Raw genomic sequence first — 21,422 nt, forward strand, 5'->3', positions numbered from 1 at the left:
TATGTTTACTTATCTTATCAACTGTCAATATCGGTCCAGTCTGATGTAACAAATATATCCGATCTTATCTACTTTGCCAATGTTCTGGAAAGAACATAACACTATAATGTGTAAGTAGATCATATCGTAGATTGGCAAGTCAGTGTAAATCATGTGCATTGACTAATCTTAGGACTAACTTATTTTTGAACATATAATCATATTTATATTCCACTATGATTACGTAACTATAAATAAGATTAGTTATATGCTTAGGATTTAATAGAAGTTTATATTAAACAAATAATCATGAAAATAAAACATGTGAGCAAAGTGATTGACCAAGTCAAAAAATGATTTCTATTCTTTTATTGATAATAAAATGAGATTACAAATAATTTGGGTATTAATTAGGGCATAAAACTCCAACAAATAGCTCATCTGAGCACTGTTCAGAGTTCTACTTGCGTAATAGACAATGAAGGGCTTCCCTTCCCTTCTTTGACCTAAGACAGCCTCTGTAGCATAATTGCTAGCATCACACATGACTTCGAATAGTAAGTTCCAATCTGGTGGCTGAATGATAGGGGCGGAAGTGAGTTTTGCAACGAGCGTTCGGAAAGATTCCTCACACTCAGGTGTCCAACTGAACACAACATCTTTCGCTAGAAGGTTTGACAAAGGGCGAGTAATTGTCAAGAAATTTTGTATGAACCTCCTATAGAATCCTGCATACCCAAGAAAAGATCGAATGTCTTTAACAGTCTTGAGGGTGGGCAGCTTTGATATGAGTTCAATCTTTGAGTGATCAACCTCAATTCCTCGTTCCAACACGACATGCCCCAAAACTATGCCTGATGGCACCATGAAATGACACTTTTCCCAGTTCAGTACCAAGTCTTTCTCCTTGCAACGTTTAAGCATAGACTCTAAATTGAGAAGGCTATATTCAAAGGAATCTCTAAAGACTGCAAATCATCCATGAATACTTCCATACATTTCTCGATCATATCACTAAATATGCCCATCATGCATTGCTGGAAAGTGGCTGGAGCATTGCACAGGCCAAATGGCATACGCCGGAAGGCAAAAGTACCAAAAGGACAAGTGAATGTGGTCTTATCCTGATCTTCTAAGGCAATCTCGATTTGGTAATACCCTGAATAACCATCGAGAAAACTATAGAAAGGATGACCTGCCACACGTTCCAATATTTGATCGACGAATGGAAGTGGAAAATGGTCTTTGCGGGTGGCTACATTTAATTTTCTATAATCCATGCACATGCACCACCCATTTGTGACCTTGGTAGGAACAAGTTCCCCTTTTTCATTTTGTACCCCTGTTACCCTTGATTTCTTGGGAACAACCTGAGTTGGGCTGACCCATTTACTGTCAGCAACAAGATAGATTATTCCAGAATCAAGAAGTTTCAAGACTTCAGTCTTAACTACTTCCTTCATCGTTGGGTTCGATCTTCTTTGAGGATCACGACGTGGTATATCCCCGTCTTCCAATTGAATGTGATGGGAGCAAATTAAAGGACTCATATCTTTGATGTCAGCTATCGTCAATCCTAACGCATCTCTTTGTTCTTGCAACACATTGATGAGTATGTGCTCTTGTGTGGCATTGATCTTGGAGGATATTATGACAGGAAAAGTGTTGTCAGCTTCCAGGAAAACATGCTTAAGGCCCTCAGGAAGTTGTGCCAACTTTGGCTAAGGAGCTTGTTCAATGGAGGGTTTTGGTGTTTCTCGATCTTGAGGGAGTTCCTCAAAGATTGGATTCCAAAACATGGTTCTTCTAGCATGTGAGTGTTTGAAGATTTCAGGGTTGATTTTAGACTCATTGGGCTCAGAACTTTCTGAAATTTGGAAGAGGTGATTAAAATGATTAGATGTGTATTTCGCTTCGACCTCTTCCGAAATAAGTGTATCGATCAGATATGATTGGAAACACTCATTGTTATCATGTGGTTGTTTGCCGATGTGGAAAACATTCACTTCTAGAGTTATGTTCCCATAAGAGATTTTCATGAGACCATTCCTACAGTTAATGAGTGCATTTGCTGTTGCATGGAAAGGTCTACCAAGAATGATGGGAATTTTGGACTCTATACTCACTTCAGATTGAGTGCCAAGATGAGAAAATCAACAGGGTAATAGAATTTTTCAATTTAAATTAGAACGTCTTCTACTATTCCCCGAGGTTTCTTGACTGATCGATCGGCCAGTTGTAGCACCACAGATGTGGGCTTGAGATCTCCTAGACCTAATTGCAAGTATATTGAATATGGCATGAGATTTACACTTGCTCCTAAGTCTAGAAGGGCTTGACCAAATTCTTGTTCCCCAATTTGGCAGGAGATGGTGGGACAGCCAAGATCTTTGTACTTAGGCGGTGTCTTGCAGTCAATTACCGCACTAGCTTGTTCTGCCAAGATTGCAATTTTCTTGACATGGTGCTTTCTTTTAACGGTGCACAAATCCTTGATAACCTTGGCATAAGCCGACACTTGTTTGATCACATGCAACAATGGCAAGTTGATCATCACTTGTGTTAAAAGGTCTAGGATTTCACCATGATTTTCCAGTACCTTTCCAGTGGATTTCAAAGCTTGAGGAAAGGGTGCCTTTACTGGAATGCTTATTGGCACATCATCATCTGGAGCGGGCATTGACGTACTCGTTGTCTTAGTTAACGGTGAAACCGTACTTTGACCACTTCGAGGAGAGATGGCATTAACCTCTTTGAAAGTTGTATCAGGAGAGAAGGAGGTTTGTGCCATGTGCTGCCCTTTTTGATGGATTAGAGGTTGAGCGGGAAGTCTACCATGCTCTTGAATTGTCGAAGTAGTGTTTAGCTTTGTCATTTGGATTTTCATGTCTTTCATTTCCTCTACCATTTGTGTGAAACAAGATTTGAGCTCTTGAGTTGAAGCTATTTGTGTTTGCGCAAGCATTTGCAAAGTATTCTCAAGAGAATTACTTGACTGCATGTTATTTTGAGGAGCAATGTATGCGTTTGGCGGTTGTTGCTGCTCAGACCTCCATTGGCTCCCAGATGCTTGGTTTGAATCCTTCCAGCTGAAATTTGTATGGTTGCGCCAACCGGGATAGTAAGTGTTTGAGAAAGGGTTATAAGGTTTCTTGTAGTCCCCTAAAGCATTGCATTGTTCATCATTTCCTCCTCTTAGCTCACTAAGAGTTGGGCACTCTTGCGGTTGATGTTCCACCCCTCCACAAATGAAGCATGGATCTCGTGTCTCTACCTTTGCAGCCATGTGGATTCCTCTACCTTCTTGAGATTTGAAAGCCTCGAATTTTTGTCTCAATGATTCAATTTGGCTTTTGACGTTGTCATCTTCCCTTAATTAGTAAATTCCATTTGATCGTGGCTTGTCCATAGGACTCGGTCCATTCCATGTGTAGGAATTTTCAGCGAGATTGTCGAGGTACTCCAAAGCTTCATCGGGATCTTTTTGAAGGAATTCGCCATTGCACATCATTTGTACGAATTGTCTTTGTCCGGGTGTGAGACCGTCATAGAAATAGTTGATCAGACGCCAACTTTCGTATTCATGATGTGGGCATTGATTTATCAAATCTCTAAACCTCTCACAGACCTGATGGAAAGTTTCATGGTCTTTCTGGATGAAGGTAGAGATTTGCCTCTTAAGGCTTCTAGTCTTATGGGGCGGAAAATATTTGGTAAAGAATGCTTTTGTCATTTCGTCCCATATTTCGATAGATCTAGGCCTTAAGGAATACAACCAGTTTTTTGCTTTGTCTTTGAGAGAGAAAGGAAAAAATTTCAATCTCACAATGTTGGTGACATCAACTTGGTTGTTGAATGTAGCCACCACCTCTTCGAATTCCCGTATATGCACGTACGGACTCTCATTTTCCAACCCATGGAAGGTTGGTAAAAGGTTAATCATGCCAGGTTTGAAATCGAAATTTGGCATATTGTTGGGATACATTATGCATGAAGGTGTGGCTGTACGCGTAGGAATTAAATAATCCTATAGCGTTCTTGGTTGGACTTCATCTTGATGAGCCATCGTGGGTGGTTTAGGAAGTCTCGGTGAATAGGGTGAATTTGAACGAATGGAAGAAAACGTCGAACTAGGAGAGTTTTCTAAAGCTTCTACTTGTTATCTCACGAATCTCCCTAGTGCATCTCTATTTCATGGCATAATATTATTATTATTATTTTATTTTATTTATTTATTTGTAAGTATTATAAGCGCAAGTGTGTAATAGTGTAATAAGTATACACCAAAAATGTTCTCAGGCTAATTGGGAAGGCTGCCAAGGTACCACTTTAGGCCCAAGAGCTTTTCTAGAATTCCCCGAGGTTCTTAGAAAAGGTTGGAGGGTAACGCTAACACAGACCTTATTTAAGAACCAATTTTTCTAAGACAAGACAAATTTTGTTTTTACTGATTTCCAAAATTACACAAATGTTCTCAATACTTTTTTTTTATGCTTCATAAAATTTTATGTTTTTTTTCGGAAAAAAAACCTAAATCTATAAAATAAAATTCTAAACCTAAAAGTAAAATAAATAAAATAAAACAATAACAAAAAAAAAAAATGAAAATAAAAATTACTAAGGAAAAATAAAATAAAAGAGAAAAAAAATTATACTACTTTTTTTAAAATAGAAAAAAAAATTAATTTACCATGCAATCCTTTAATTGTAGAATTACCTCTCCAGCAACAGTGCCAAAAATTGATATCGCCCAATAAACTCCTAAGCAGTCGCAGTAGTAATTATGTTGTATCCACACAGAGAGGTAAAATACAAAAAAGAAAGATTAGTAAATTAGAAATAATAAACTTTGAAATAATGTAACTTTGAAAAAGAATATATTTTTTTAAACACTAAATAAACAAAATTGAGGAATTTAGAATTAGAGAGAAAATATGGAAGGCATAAGTTTCATTCATGCAAACATATATATGTATATTAAATAAAATTGATTCATTTTATTCAACTATAATTCTACACCATTAATTATAGTTGGAAAATATATTAATAAAGCTCACCTTAAAATATGTTCTTAATTAAATTATACTAACTTCTAATTTTAAAAACCTATCATATTATATACCTTAGAGCGACAAAATACCAATGACAGAATGCAGTAAAAAGCATATAATATAACAAATATCCTAAATTAAATCAAGAACCTAAATTACATAAGAAGAACATGACTAGATTTATGTAAAAGACATTAATAAATTTAGAATAAAAATTAGAAGAAAATAAATTTAATTGTAACAAAGATATAGAAATGAATAACAAAAATAAAGAATCAATATATTAAAAACATAATGTGAAACATGAACTTCACTCTAGCCTTTCCACAAGAGAAGTTAGCCTAAAATAGGCATTGTTTTCACTCAAAGAAATGTAAAAGAAATGAAAGAAAAATAAGAACAAGAAATGTTTTTCTCTCTCACTATACTCTCCACACTTAATTCCACAATCTGATCCTCTTTTTTTCTCCATTTGGCTCTCTATTTATAGTGGAAATAGGACACAAAATGTGTAAAATCGTGTACAAATAGTGGGAAAGTGGCATAAAAACTTATGGAAGTGGGGCAAGTGGTGTTGAGCCGTGGGGGACATCTGGGCCACGTGGCAGAAGCTGATTGGCTCGACAGGCGGCATGGCAGGCGCGTGGGAGACAGCTGCCAGGCGAGTGGGACAGGTGGCAGGCTCGGGTTGGCTCGGCAACTGGCGCGTCAGGCGTGGCAGGTGCGTGTCAGGCGACCGGTGTGGCAAGCGCAGGGACACGTGGCGGTTGCTGACTCGGCTTGGCTCGCTCGACTCGGCTGGACAAATGGCCTTCTACCACGTGGCAGCGTGGCAGCTGCTGAAAGCTTAGGCTGGGCTCGGTTTTGGGCCTAAGTTACCTTTAAAAATACCACTTTATCATCATTTTTTTCAATTATATTTCTTTCTTTCTTCTTTCTTTTTGTTTGTGTCAAAAATACATTTTATTTCCTAAAAATTAAACACAAATTAAATCAAAATTAATATTTTTAAATATAAAATATATTACAATAAATCCATGAAAATATTAATTAAAACTTAATTAATTTTAATCTTTAAAACTAATAAATGATATTTTTGAGCACTAATCAACTGTTGTGGGAGAATAAAGGTGTGATGGTGGCTGTCGTGAGAGTGAACTGAGAGAGAGAAGAGAAAAGAGGAAATGAGAGGGGTATTTTGGGGAAATTGGGAAAGTTTAACATCATTTTTTAAAGTCATTTTGCACTCTAATCTAGTTTTAATAATTATTTGTAATATCTCATAAGTTAGACAGCTAGTCGAAAATTTAGATAGGTGATCGAAAAATTCAAACAGTCAGTCGAAAAATTTAGACAACTAGTAAATTTTTAGACAAAGGTCATTTTACAAAAAATTATCAAAAGTAGGTCAGAGTACAAAATCACTTAAAAATATATATTATTTTCACATATTTCTCTTTTTTAATTTATGTAATGCCTAGTCATTTTTAATCAGCAAGAGTCATTATTAGGCATAGAAAGTGAAATTTCCCTAATCTATTGTGTAGTGTAATTATATCAGATCCCATCCTACTACAATCGATAACAGTCCTAGGTAAACAACATGATTAACAAGTGACAAGAATATATTTAACCACTTGTTGTTTTTTAATAATAATAATATTAAGCCTCCTAGGTAGACACGTGATCAATGACCCCATTGGTCAAAGGAATAAAAATAAAATTTCGGGCTGGTTTTACTGGGGCATTTTTGTGCCACAATGCTATTTAGGTCATTAAAATTTTAGAAAAATTACATAAAATATTAATTTTTACTAAAAAAATTACGTTTTTACGATAATGTTTTTTTTTTATTTTACGATTTTAAAAAAAAATTTACATTTTTATAATTTTCTTTTTTTTCTTTTTTTTTGTGTGTAATTTTTAAGTTGTTTTTAGGTTTTTTTTTGTGTTTTCACGTTACTTTTAGGTTTTTTTTATTGATGTTTAGTTGGTCCAGTAAATTGTCTTCAAGTTATTTTTTAATTGTTTTTTCTAAAAATTGTATTTTCGTAATTATTGAACTTTGAAAATCATATTTTTAAAAACTTGAGTGCGTATTTTTATAGAAAAATAATAAAAAACATAAAAAAGTAAAAAAAAAAATGTGTATTTAAAAAAAAAATCTTTGAAATTTTTGTGAAATACCAAAATAAAACAAGTGAAATGCTATTTGGGCCATTAAAAGTTTTTGTGAAATACCAAAAGAAAATAAGTAACAATGAAAACAGACAACTAATTTGTTATTAAAATGCAATTTATTAGAATGAAAAAAAAATCTTTGAAAAATGCGAGAATGAAATTTATTTTTGGCTTAAAATGCAAGCTTTTGGGTGATTTTTTATTTATTTATTTTTTTGGTGAGTTTTTGTTTGAAAATGACAAGTGAGAGAGGTCAAATAATTGTTCAGGTTGAAGGATCAAAGAAGAGAGGCAAAGCAAATGTGTATCGGGTGATCTCTTATAGGCAAAGTAAATGTGTGAGTCTAATTTTGTAGATATTGTAGACGTTTAATATTTTCTACCCTCGGGTATGTTTTCTTTGAATTTTACGATTAGATATTTGGTAATAATTCTAATGAACAATTACAAATGTTTCTTTGTCCTTTTGATTTTTGGGTTTTACATTTTCCTATATTTGATCAAATATATTAGTAAAACTTTTTTTAGAATTAAATTTAATTTGTTAATTCATTTTTTACTATTATTTGTCATGATTATACTTACCATGCTTTGTTTTGCACCCCATCAAAATGATTTTATTCATCTCCTCTGTCCTGACCGCTGAGCATGGCTTACCAATAGCCATTTTAGTTTTTGAGACTTTTCTTAATTCGTGTTTGCATTTTATATATAAATTTATCTTTACATATGTACACCAGCTTTGCTAATTATTAAAAATATATTTTGTAAAGTTTATTTATTTATTATTATTTTTTGTAAATTGCTCTGTTCTGCCAAGGTAATTTTTTATATTCTTAAGTTAATTCTTTATTTTATTCCGAAATAGCTTTTAGTTTATGAATATTTTTTATCTTTTCAATTTAAATTCCAAACTAATTAATTTGCAGTTTTGGTCATATTCTCAAATTTCCAATTATATTACATATTTTTACATTGCTGATTGTGTGCAGTGATTTGATATTGGTTTTGTTTTGTACAATATTTACTTAATTGCCGCTCATATTAAGCTATTGAAGGTGTTATGGGTTTTATTCATAATAATGTGTTTATGGTGATTTTAGTTTATTTTTGTAGCTTTTTTTTTTAACAAATATAGTGTGCTTGTCTTCTTTAATCACATTTATTTGTTGATGGTATGATGTGAATTTTTTTGTTTTATACAGAAAGTATGATGTGAGATTTATTTTGCTTATTTTTTGTAGAAAAACTTACATTGCTTACTATTTTCTTAGTGTTTTTTTTTTACATTTATAGATCTAAATAGCTATGTTTATATTATATTCTATTACTTTTTCTGCATTGGAGAAATATCTTCGTGTTGACATATTGCATGTCAATATTTTATGGTTTTGACTTTATGTCAAATTTATTTGATCATTTATCGATTTATTATTATTCTCAAATTATTTGTTTATCAACTAGTTATTTGTATTTCCGTTGTGAGATTATAAATATTATTCCAGAAAACACCCAATTTAAAGTTAAAGCTTCATCACAGATAAGTTTAATTATTTCTCTCTTTTTTTATGTTTATGTTACTATTATTATACTAATAATTTTTTTTCTCGACACTCTTAATTTGTAGTATTTCAATTTTTATTTTTTTAATTCGTAATCAATTTACTTTGTTTTATTGATATTTATTTATTTATTGTTATATTACTTTATAATATAATGTTTTAGATTAAATAAATGTGACAAAAGTGTCACATGTTGTAACATACGAATGAGAGTTATAACATTTGGATAGTGTGTAATATAAATGTGTAACATATTTGAGAGTTACAATTTCAGTAACAAATTTGTAACTCCCAAATATTTGTCATTATTGTATAGATTTGTTGTTACATAATATTGATTTGAATTTATCAAAACCATAAGTGAAATAGTTGTTGGAGACTTGATTTTAACACCAATAATGTGTTTGGGGGTTACAAAATCAATTGGGAATTGTTTGGAACAGTTTGGAAAATTTCACGAAAAATTTGTGCTGAAAATGAGCTGTGGCCGCGGCCACTATTGTTCCTAGTCGCGGCTGGTGAGGCTGACAACCTAAGCAAATTTTCAATTTCAATTTTGAATGGTTCCAACAGCTCATGTAACTCCCAAAACTCCTTTGAATTCCATAAACATACAATTAAACATTGGTAACAGCCATGGGGTTGGTGGAATTTGAAATTCAAATGGTGTCTCAAAACTCTATAAATAGGAGCATATTGCTCACTTGTAAGACACAATTTTTTCTATCCACTAGAGCATTTGGGTAGAAAATACTTAGAGACTTGATTATTCCACAAAGCTATAGGGCTAGGCATGGGTTGGGTTGACCGGGTTGAGGGTATTTGAATGAGTCAACCCAATTAAATCGACCTAGAGAATTCTAACCCATTTAAAAGATTTTTTATATACAACCCAATAGGGGTGAACATTTGACCTACAAAACCCGAAAACCCTCAAAACCCCCCCCCCCCCCGACCCGAACCCCGAGAACCCGATTTTTTGGAAAACCTGCACATTTCGGGCTTAATCCAATCTGAACCCAACATATGTCGGTTCAGGTTCGGGTTTTAAAAATTATTCATTTCGACCCGAACCCGATTGAAATTTTTTAAAAAATAAAATTCTGAAAAATTAAGTTTAACCTAGAAAAGCTAACACTTTCTTTCTTCTTCTCTTTCGTGTGAACTGAAAGAATCGCCTCCCTTCCTTGTCCCTCCCTCACTCAGCCGCGCAGTCCTTCTCTCTCACGCACGGTCAGTGGTCACCCACCCTTGCCTCCCTCCTTCACGCACGGTCACCACCACATCCTCGGATCCTCCCACCCGTAGCGACGCAGGGAGCACGCCAGGCAGCCACCAACAACAAGAACCTTCTCTCCCTTTGCCGCCACAACGTCACCACCAGCTAGGCCATCCTCCTCGTCTCCTCCAAGACCCATTCACTGACTGTGTGAGTGAACCCGAACTAACTGAGCATTTGTTTGTTTAGTTTTGGGTATTATGTTTTTAACATTTGTTTCATGATTCAACTTAATATATATATATAAAGAATATTTATATAAGTATGTGAAGTGAGCATTTGTTTGTGAGTGAAACGAGATTATATCATTATTCAACTGAATATATATATATATATAAAGAAGATTTATATAGGTATGTGATAATCTCGGTTTGAATTATACAAAATTGGGCTTTTCAGCCCAAAACCCAAAAGGCCCTGCCCAACCCGAATTCAACCTGAAACCCAACCCTAAAAAACTCGAAACTCGAAACCCAAAAATTTCGGATCGGTTTCGGTACCATTTTTCTCAACCCGAAAATCCGACCCGTGTGCACTCCTACAACCCAACCCTACTAATTTCATTTAGAGTAGGGTTGAGTTGGGTTGGGTTGGGTTATAACCCATTTAAAATATATATATATATATATCAAGTTTATCAAAATTTATAATTCAATGTAAAGAAAAGATGATCAATTTAAAACCTAAAATGAAGAAAATCACGTCTTAATAGTTTCCACTACTATTTAGTACTTAATAAGTCAAATATTACAGTCATCCAAATTCGAAACACAAGTCTTAAAATCATTACAGTTATCCATAATAGCAACTAGATAGTTCATAGAAATTTAAACAAAGTAAAAAGTTTGAATCCATCAATCAACAATGACAATCTCCTTTGTTGCTCATTGTCCTTAAGTTTGTTGTCTACAATTCAAAAATCAAAGTTAAACACTTATTGAAAATAAAAAGAAATAAAGAAAGAACATTATTAAAAAGTCATTTTGTTTAGCAAATATCATAACATTTAACACTTATTTCAACACTTTACAAATAAGCAATTTTAAAATATGACAAAAATGCACAAAATAATCTCATATGTTAGCACTAACTTATTCTAGAAAACAATTTGAGCAACCAATATGTTCATGAATCACCATCAACGAAATATTAATCAAATAATCAAAACAATATCAAATATAATAATACAAGTAAAACACAAATGTTAAAAAATTAATATAAGAGTAAAAATATATGTATATATAGTAATAATACGCTGACATGATTCACGTGAATACTTCAATACCAAACAAAATTAACATGTATGAAATATATATAAAAGAGGATAGAGCCAATCAGAATCTGTACAATGTAATTTTTTGCCTTTATTCCCTTTTTTACATCCTCAATACTAGCAACCTGTAACAGAGACAAAAAGTAAGTCTACATTAATAAAAAAAAAATGCTTTGCAAGAGAACACAAACACAGTACCACCACCAACACAAAATATAGAACATCAAACATCAATATCATATTCAAATTTCATGCCTAAGATCAAAGTAGCTCCTCACCTCAAAAAAAAAAAAAAATCAGCCCCTCATCCTCACGGAGTAGGCTCTATCACCTTCATCACTTAAAAAAACAATATATATATATATATATATATTACTATACTACAAACACATAATGTATATATATATATATATATATGTGTCTATATTAATATTCAAATGATTTGTTTATATTAAATTGAAAACTGAACAAACCTAAGTGAAGCTAGGAATGGAGAGCTTCGACAAGTCGACGACGACATTAGAGAACTTATTGCTTGTCACTTATGGAGAAAGAAGCATAGATAGAGAGAAACGGAGATGGGAGAGAGATGCACCAGGAGGGAAGGAACCGAAGAGAGGCAAGGCGAGATGGGATGGGAAGGAGAGAGATGTCTCTCATTCTTCCTCGCTTCAGCACCAGCTTGGTGATGTCAGCGACAGAGAGAGGCGAGAGTAAAGGTGAGAAAGAAGAAGAGAGGGAGTCGTGAGAGTGAGAGGGGCTGAGTTAGATTTAGGGTTTCTGATTCAAAATTATAACATGTATATATATTTTTTTATTTAATATAGCAATAAGGTCGGCCCGAGTTGGGTCAAATGGGTTAGGATTTGTTTGGGCCATGGTCGACCCATTCATATGCGGGTTGTAGCTAAAATGACCCAATCAAATTCGGGCTGCTCAAATTTGGCCTCTTCGGCCCATTTTGTGGGTTGGGTTGGCCGGTTTGGTCGGCCCAATGGCATTAATGCCCAGCCCTACGAAGCTATTTCCAAATTGTAGGAGTTCCCTTAATGTTTGAGTTAGGGGGAAATAAACTTTTGGACAAAGATTGCAAACCTTGTTCAAGTTGGTGATCCCCAATGCTCTTCACTTTGGTGGTGTGAGTGAGAGTATTCTTTCTTTTTATTCTTGTTATTTCTTTTCTACAATTGTTTTTCATCTTATTCTTCTTATTCTATTTACTTGTATTTCTAAACTAGAGTTGTAATCTTTTTATTTCTTTTGTTTCAAACACTATTACTTTATTTGTATCTTTTGTTTAGAGTTGTATTTTTCTATTCTCTTCTTCTACTTCTTCTCTTATTTTATTTGTAATTGCAGTCATAGAATTTTAAATGTCAAAATAAAATAAGTTTTAATTATTATTTCATTTGAATTATTATGATATATTTGATGAAGGAAAATAATTGGCTATAATGTAATTTAGTGTTATTTTTTAGGAATAAATTGCATTTTTGGCATTTGGAAATACAAGAAAAAAGAAAGAAATAAAATCTGAAAAAGAATGAAATTGTTGGTATTTTTGGAAAGAAATGGCCCAAGTGAAGCCCAGCCCGTTAGGCCCATTTTCCACCAGGCCCCTGCCTCTTTTCTCTTCCAGCGCGCCAGGTGTCGGCCACTCCGCTCGCCACGCGGCCCATCCAGCTGCTGCCACCCGCGCCTGGACCCGCCTGCAACCCACGCGTGACCCGCGTCCGCGTGCCCAACAGACCGACCCGCATGCTCCGTGACCAGGTTCCTGCCACGCGCCAAGTGGCGGTTTGTTAGTGGCTATAATAGTCAATGGTCAAAAAGCATGCCATTTTCTGCTCATACAGTTATCAATTTCCATCGACACTCATTTCTTCCCAATTTTCTCCCACTTCACCTCCATACACAATATAAATCAAAATAACAATAATCATAACAATAAAAATAATTTACAATGGGAAATTTGAGTTTTTATGCTTAGTGAGGGGTTATAAATCAAAAAAATGCTAGACACTTAAATCATTTCAAAACAATGCCAAATTTTTTGACAATACCCAAAATACCCCTCTCATAATTTTTCTCACCCCTTCCTCTTCCCTCTTCCCTCTCTCTCCCTCAACACATTCCTCTCAACTCCCTCTCTTGAAAAAAAATTCATGGGTAAGATAAAATATCATAGAAATCAATGTAATGGCAAGTATTCAACACTTAGGACACTAAAATACTACATTTCGAACAGATTTGGACATGATTTTTGGGTTTTTTTTGCGATTTTTTTCAGATCTGAAACTTTGAAATCTGCAGAAAATCGACGTGGTTCGATGGTGGTTCGATGGTGCTCGATGCCAGCTCGATGGGGCCTTCAAAATCAAGATTTTCATGAAAAAATCGATGTTGCTCGATGGTGGTTCGATGGAGGTTCGATGGTGGTTCGATGGTGTTCGATGCGATTCTTGCAAGATACGTAATTTTTCACTCGGGTATCCGTTTGGGGTGATTTTTTTTTTGATTTTGGGTATTTTTTCAAGATCTACACGTTTGGGATGTGTATATACACATTTGGGAAATGTAAATCTTGAAAAAAATGACAAATGTAAAACATACCTCATGTTCAAGATATGTTTTGGTATGTTGTCAAGTTCTAAACTTTGAAAATGTGTATATGAACATATAAAACGTGTAGATCTCAAAAAAATACCAAAAAAAAAAAAAAATCATCCCAAACGGACACCCGAGTGAAAAATTATGTCTCTTACAAGAATTGCATCGAACCACCATCGAACCACCATCGAACCACCATCGAGAAATCTCGATTTTTTCATGAAAATATTGATTTTGAAGGCCCCATCGAGCTGGTATCGAGCACCATCGAGCTGGTATCGAGCACCATCGAGCAAAGTCAATTTTCTACATATTTCCGAGTTTCAAATCTGAAAAATAACTAAAAAATCATGCCCAACTCGATGGTTGCTCGATGGTGTTCGATACTACCTCGATGGGGCCTTCAAAATCAATATTTTCATGAAAAAATCGACGTTGCTCGATGGTTGTTCGATGGTTGCTCGATGGTGGTTCGATGCAATTCTTGTAAGAGACATAATTTTTCACTCGGGTGTCCGTTTGGGATGATTTTTTTTTTTATTTTTGGTATTTTTTTGAGATCTACACGTTTTATATGTTCATATACACATTTTCAAAGTTTAGAACTTGAAAACATACCAAAACATATCTTGAACATGAGGTATGTTTTGCATTTGTCATTTTTTTCAAGATTTACATTTCCCAAATGTGTATATACACATCCCAAACGTGTAGATCTTGAAAAAATACCCAAAATAAAAAAAAAATCACCCCAAACGGATACCCGAGTGAAAAATTACGTATCTTGCAAGAATCGCATCGAACACCATCGAACCACCATCGAACCTCCATCGAACCACCATCGAGCAACATCGATTTTTTCATGAAAATCTTGATTTTGAAGGCCCCATCGAGCTGGCATCGAGCACCATCGAACCACCATCGAACCACGTCGATTTTCTGCAGATTTCAAAGTTTCAGATCTGAAAAAAATCGCAAAAAAAACCCAAAAATCATATCCAAATCTGTTCGAAATGTAGTATTTTAGTGTCCTAAGTGTTGAATACTTGCTATTACATTGATTTCTATGATATTTTATCTTACCCATGAATTTTTTTTCAAGAGAGGGAGTTGAGAGGAATGTGTTGAGGGAGAGAGAGGGAAGAGGGAAGAGGAAGGGGTGAGAAAAATTATGAGAGGGGTATTTTGGGTATTGTCAAAAAATTTGGCATTGTTTTGAAATGATTTAAGTGTCTAGCATTTTTTTGATTTAGTATATCTCATTAAGCATAGAAACTCAAATTTCCCTTTACAATATCAGATTTATTATTAATATTTATTTTATAACCCTAAACTTTTCTTTATTTATTTTTAGTCATTTTTAAGCTCTATAAATAAGAGCTCATTTTCTATAGTTTAAATGTAATTTTTAAGGAGTAAAATTCTACCAAATTTTAGTCTCATTTTTCATATTTTATTTCTAGAATTTTATGAGAATGTGTAGTATAATATGCTAACTTTTTTTAGGAATGTTAGGATGTTCCTATATGCATTATGACTTTATTTGATATTTTTTATTCACTATGTGCTTCAAGTTTATATATTTGAGTGATTTATTTTATTTCATCTCTTTCTCTTCATCTTATTATCTCTATTTATATTTGCTATTAGTATATAGATTTTGTCAAGCATTTTCTATATGCATTAACAAATTAGTAAAAATAATATAGATAATGTAACGCCCTACTTCCTTAGAGCTGTTACTAAGTGAGTTTTAAGACAAAACAGTGCAATGAACTCGCTAACCGAGGTTTTGAAACAAAAGTGTGACTAATTAAAATTTAAGGCTGTAATTTTTGAAAATGCGTCGTTTCATTTAAAACTTCTAGTATTAAACATTTGGGATCCCAAAATAAGGTTTGAAAACTATTTACATCTTGAAATAAGTCTACAGTTGATAAATCATAAAAGTCATAGATTATTACAGCCATTTTCGAATAAACCTCCAACCAAAGCAGTCGGGCAGGCCAAACATGTACGCGTCGCTTCACGCTCTCCGTACTCATGGTTGGTTGACTCAGACATTTCCCTTACCTGCAACACAGAGCACCCGTGAGCCGAAGCCCAGCAAGAAAACTCATGCAGTACATAACATATGCAATCTATACAGTTTATCATAACAGATAATCCACATATAAACAAGTCAATCATTAGACTAAGCAAACACGGCCATGTCGCCCCCGAAGCCTTACCGAAGCCTGGGGTCTCGGTCTTCACCGTAGGGATACCACCCGTATCCCCTGGGTCCTACCCTGACCGTAGCATCCCATGTGCTAGGTGTTACTTCCGGCCCCGCTGCCGTTCTCGGCCTTGCCGCCCTCGGCCATAGCCGTTCATTTCACTATAATCATATATAGCATAAATCAAACAACATTCAAACAAATATAAATTCATTTAAATCTGCACCCTAACATGTAATGCACTATAGGGCCGTGCCCTGCAATCATTTCATCATGCACCATGCAATATAGGGCCGTGCCCCGCAATCACACTATGGGCTCATGCCCCATCCTACGGGTGTTATAGTTTTCTTACCTTAATTCCAAATGCTTTAAATAGAAAAAAATGACGGCCCCCGAGCACGATCCACTCCCCGAGCTCTAGCTTAACACCTAGTCACAACCAAGATAAAGGATACCAATAAGATAAATCTCAAATGAGTTTCTAAACCAAGTTCTAGTCCCCGGAACATTGAACTTCACCAAAAAATATAAAAAGATTCAATCCCGAGCAACCGTGGTTAAATTCCCAAGCCTAAATTCTCAAAATCCCAAAATTCCTTAAGCGTCGCGGCATGGCCCCCAAACAGGGCCACAAAAATGCCCAGAAACAGGTAAGGGCCGCGGCCCTACAAGGACCATGCCGCGGCCCGCCCTCCATCCTCAGCGCATCTTAGCCTTCAAGGGCCGCGGCCCTCCAAGAACCATGCCGCGGCCCGACCTTCGAACCCAGAAAACCCACCATTTTCAAGCTTAAAACCTCACCTTAAGCCATCCCAAAGCTCCCAATTCAAAACCAATTAATAATCACAACATTAGGATGGTTTAACCAACACAATTCCACCAAAAATCCAACCTAATACTCACCAAGATCCCAATTCCAAATTTCTGAAATTTCAAACCTAAAACTCAAAACCAACCATGGAATTCTCAATTTCAACCATCAAACTTTAATTTAAACCTTACCTCAGTTGTAGAATCGTTTCCCAAAGGATCCCATGACCTATCTTCAAAGTTTTAAGCCTCAAACTCCACCTTGACTATCAAAATCCATAAACATTCACAACCCAACAAAATCTCAAAATTTAACTTGAGAAAAAGAATTAATTGCTTACCTTTACCCTGATTTGTTCTTGATTAACTCATGAGCTAAACCTCCAAATCCCACCATCAATTTTTAGAAATTCAAGCTTGATTTCTCCTAAGATTTCTGTGGATTTCATGAAAGAAAGAGGAAAGAAAGAAGAAGAGGAGAGGGTGGAGGCTGGGTCGGTTTCTCTAAGTCTCCAAATGGTTTATTTGTTTTGTTTTTTATAACTTAAGTTGGTTACCTCAAGGTTCGGGGTACCAAAATGTCCCCGAGGCAAAAATGGTAAAATCCCCCAGTATTCCCGCCTAGGCATCCTAACCTTAAATATATCTCCAATTATTTACTTTCATAACCCAATATCAAAAATACTCCTTGACTTGCCCAAAGTCAATTATAATGCCCCGTTGTGACTTTTCCCCGCTATCCAGCTCTAGGATCGCCTCGTGCCGAAAGTTACCCATCACGGATATACCCACATACCACTGTGGTCTCAACAATCATCACATATTAATACAGTTATGCCCAACATGGCCAAAATTACAATTATGCCCTTCTAACACAATCCGGGCCTACATGCATACTAATATACATAGTCATGCATCTCAAATAATCAAATAGTCACATAACACGCTTTAAATTATAACCATGCATTTAACTCATAAAATCACACATAAATCTCAACACGCCATCCTGGCACACTAATCAAGGCCCTTAAACCTTATTAGTGAATTCGGGTCGTTACAGATAATATCTTTATCATTTTCTCCATCCCATTCATATATATATATTTACTTTTGCTAAATCTATATAGGATTAGTCATGCTCTTTCTATGTATTTTATAAATAGTAAAAGTAATATTTGTGTTAGGTTTTATGTCCAATCTTTTATTGCATTATTGCTAATGGTATATTGTCATTTTTGGATTTCTCATAAGACTTATCTCATCCTTCCATGGTAAATAATATTAATCACTTAAATACAATTTTGTGAAACATATTTGTGCTTCAACGTTAAATCTTCCAAATGAATAGCTGAGATATGAACTATTCATTTGAGTAATTTTGTGAATCAAATATCCAAATAAATAAGTATGCATACATGTGACTCATGCTCCTTCCTTCTTGTTACCTTTTGTTACATCACACTTTTATCATATCTTTATTTCTAATATTTAAATCTCAAAACAACAAAAATATCACGTATTCTAATTTTATCACATTATTTATCTATTAACTCTATTAATTGTTAACTTTGTTCATTTGCCTCATTGTGGAATCAACCGCACGATCTATACTACAACTACTGCTAGTGGAAGTCACGTTTGGGCGTTAATTACTAAGTTTGCACTTACGACTGATAATGAGTTTACTTGGCAGAATGTATCTCGCCTTGTATTTTAACCAATGTAATTAAGAATTTTTATCAACGAGCATTGGTCTTTTTGTAAAAAAAAAATGAAAGATATATAGCAGTGCCCAATTATTGTTGGGAAATTTTAAAATGTTTATGAAATTATTATTAGTTATCAAATATTATTACAAGTTGTTTAAAAAAATGTTATTACAAATATATATACAAGAGGTTTCTTTCTTTGCTATTTAATTTCAATCTTTTTGCAAAATTACCGACACATTTCTTGAAAAATATAATAAATTAAATTCAAATTCAAATATATCAAATTAATTTTATGGAAATATTAATTAACACTCAAGTTCATTTGGTATTCTAAAGACATAAAAGTGCATTTCAAATGCACTTATCAATATCTATGGTTATATATTTCACCAACAACAAGAGTTAGAGAAGGAATGATTGTAAACGACACAATCAGGTTTTTATGTGATTCGGTTGTTAACGAACTCTAGTTCACGAGTTACCTGTATTGAGTAAAAGCTTACAAAGATCCAAGCTCTCTTAGGGTTTACAAATGGGATTCGCTTCAACTATTGTGCTAGAAGGGTGTCGTTTGTTTGTTCGCGGGCTCCACCTCCCCAAAATCTGAGAACTAGTCTCTCGAGTTTGAACAGGTGACCCCCAAAGGCCTTCTTGGGGAGAATGAAATGTCCAGGCTCCTTAGGAGATATCCCTTCGCTGGGGGCTCCCCAATGTCTATTTGGTGAGATTAGCACTTTTGATTAGCGTGATTGCTAATCTTAGAATACTGCAGGTAGCACTCTGAGTGTTGATTAGATTGAAATTACCTCATAATTAGCTAAGATTTTAATAGAATACTACATCACGATGAGAGTAACAAATTGTGGGAAAAAGCTGTTATCCAATAAATTATCATTTATGACGTGGCAAGTAATCTTTGGACACGTGGCTGACACCTGGAAGCGTCTGCCAGAGTATCGACCAGAAGACACAGTAGAAGCAGGGTAATCCTGTCTTACCCGCGACCAATCTGGTCGATGGTTCCGTGTACAAGGCACCATTTATGGGAAGATCTTTATGAATCCCAAATTTATCTCATACAATCTTCTGGGTATCCGATTATTCAAGAAAGAATATCTGTAACAATCTTTTGTAACCCCCCTTGAGCCTATAAATAGCAAGAGATAGCTCAAGGGAGGGACCTTTTTTTTGGCTTTTGAATCATTCGAAACTATAGTAATTCTTCTAGTAAACTTGTATTGTTCTTCAGAGGTTAGTGAAACTCATTGAACCCTAGTTCTTTGATCATTCTTCTGATTCTTATATCAATATCAGTCTAAGTGGACGTAGGTCATTACCAGATCCTGGGATCGAACCACTATAAAAATTCTTGTGTGATTTACTGTTTTTGCCATACGTTCTTCTTTATACATTCATTCACATCAATCACATTTTGACTCCGTGTCAGTTGTCCAAATCTTGGGTCAATATTCTGGTGCTTTCATTGAGAGATTGATTTATCGCTGTTAAGAAAACTGATGGCAAAAGCTGGAAGGAAAACTGGACAGGCGGCCGCCGCTGCACCGTCAAACCCGCCACCTCCTCCTCCTCCTGCAAGCATGGCAGAGGATGAGCCACAACTGGACTTTGAAGAGGAGGAAATGGATGATGCAACGCTGAAGAGTACTCTGGGCGCGTTGCAGGAAGAGCTGGCTAATCTGAGGGCTAGTCAGGAGACTGCCGCTGAAGTTATGGCACGACAGCAGCAGGAGATTGAACGGCAGCGCGCGGAATTGAGCGAAAGGCAGGTAGAGGTTGACCGCCGCCAGAACGAAGCCATGGCATCCCTTGAGGCAGCCTTGCTGTTGGCTAGAAATCAGGCTTCACCTGCCTCGCAGCCTGACCAACCGATGAATGGGCCACCCCAGAGGGGTCCTAATCCGAGCCCACCGATTCAGCCTTCGAGTCCGCAAAGGCCCGAGCAGCCTCAGATGCCCCGTGACGATGTCCCACAGGATCCTGAGGCCCAGCCACCATCCCAAGCTGCTCGGGGTAATCCCCCGCAACAGAGGCAGAATTGGGCCGAGCATCAGCCTCGCAGCCCTAGACGCCATAGGGATGATGGGCCGAACCTACCGAACAGAGGTCAGTACCCTCCTGGCAATAGGAGACTCAGAGTTAGGCTCTGCGGTCCGGGGCCCCCCATGGCACGATGGTTCACGGGGATACCACGACCAGCGCAGACCACCCTCTAACGCTCGGGATGGTTCAGCCAGGGACGAGCATCGAGGGAACAGTCGATCTCACCATAGCCAGTCAAGGTTCAGAGATGGCCACGGATACAACGAGGCTGACTCAGGCAAGGGAAATGCCGGTGGGAGGAATGGAGAAAGAGGTAAAAGCAGAAGCCAAGTACCTCAAGGTGACCAACCAAATAGACAGGACGCTGGGGGGCAGCCCAGACAAAATAATGTCTTCAACCGGCTCGGTGGTAGCGAGCAGCGAAGAAGAGAAGAGGACCTGAGAGATGTACTCAATGATCGCCGCGAGAGGCACGGTGAGAACGTCCCCCCAGCAACAGAGGCCACCGCGATTCCTACCGCAGTGCAGGCCCAGATTGACGCACTTAACCAGGCTGTTCAGCAGCTGGTCGAAGGAAGGACTTCTTACATCGACCACGATAGGAGGAAAGGCACTCATTTCGTCCAAAGGATAGCTAACGCCGAAACTCCCAGCAAATTCAAGATGCCTACGCTCCCAAACT

General features: G+C 36.0%; 1 non-coding gene across 1 annotated transcript; it reads left to right on the top strand.

Moving 5' to 3' along the window:
- Positions 1-3,557: 3,557 nt before the first annotated feature.
- On the top strand, positions 3,558-3,664 carry LOC133813615 (small nucleolar RNA R71). Its single transcript, XR_009884623.1, has one exon. It is a non-coding gene; the product is annotated as a small nucleolar RNA R71 (small nucleolar RNA).
- The last annotated feature ends 17,758 nt before the right edge of the window (positions 3,665-21,422 follow it).

This window comes from Humulus lupulus, chromosome 1, assembly GCF_963169125.1.
Source record: "Humulus lupulus chromosome 1, drHumLupu1.1, whole genome shotgun sequence".
NCBI lineage: Eukaryota > Viridiplantae > Streptophyta > Magnoliopsida > Rosales > Cannabaceae > Humulus > Humulus lupulus.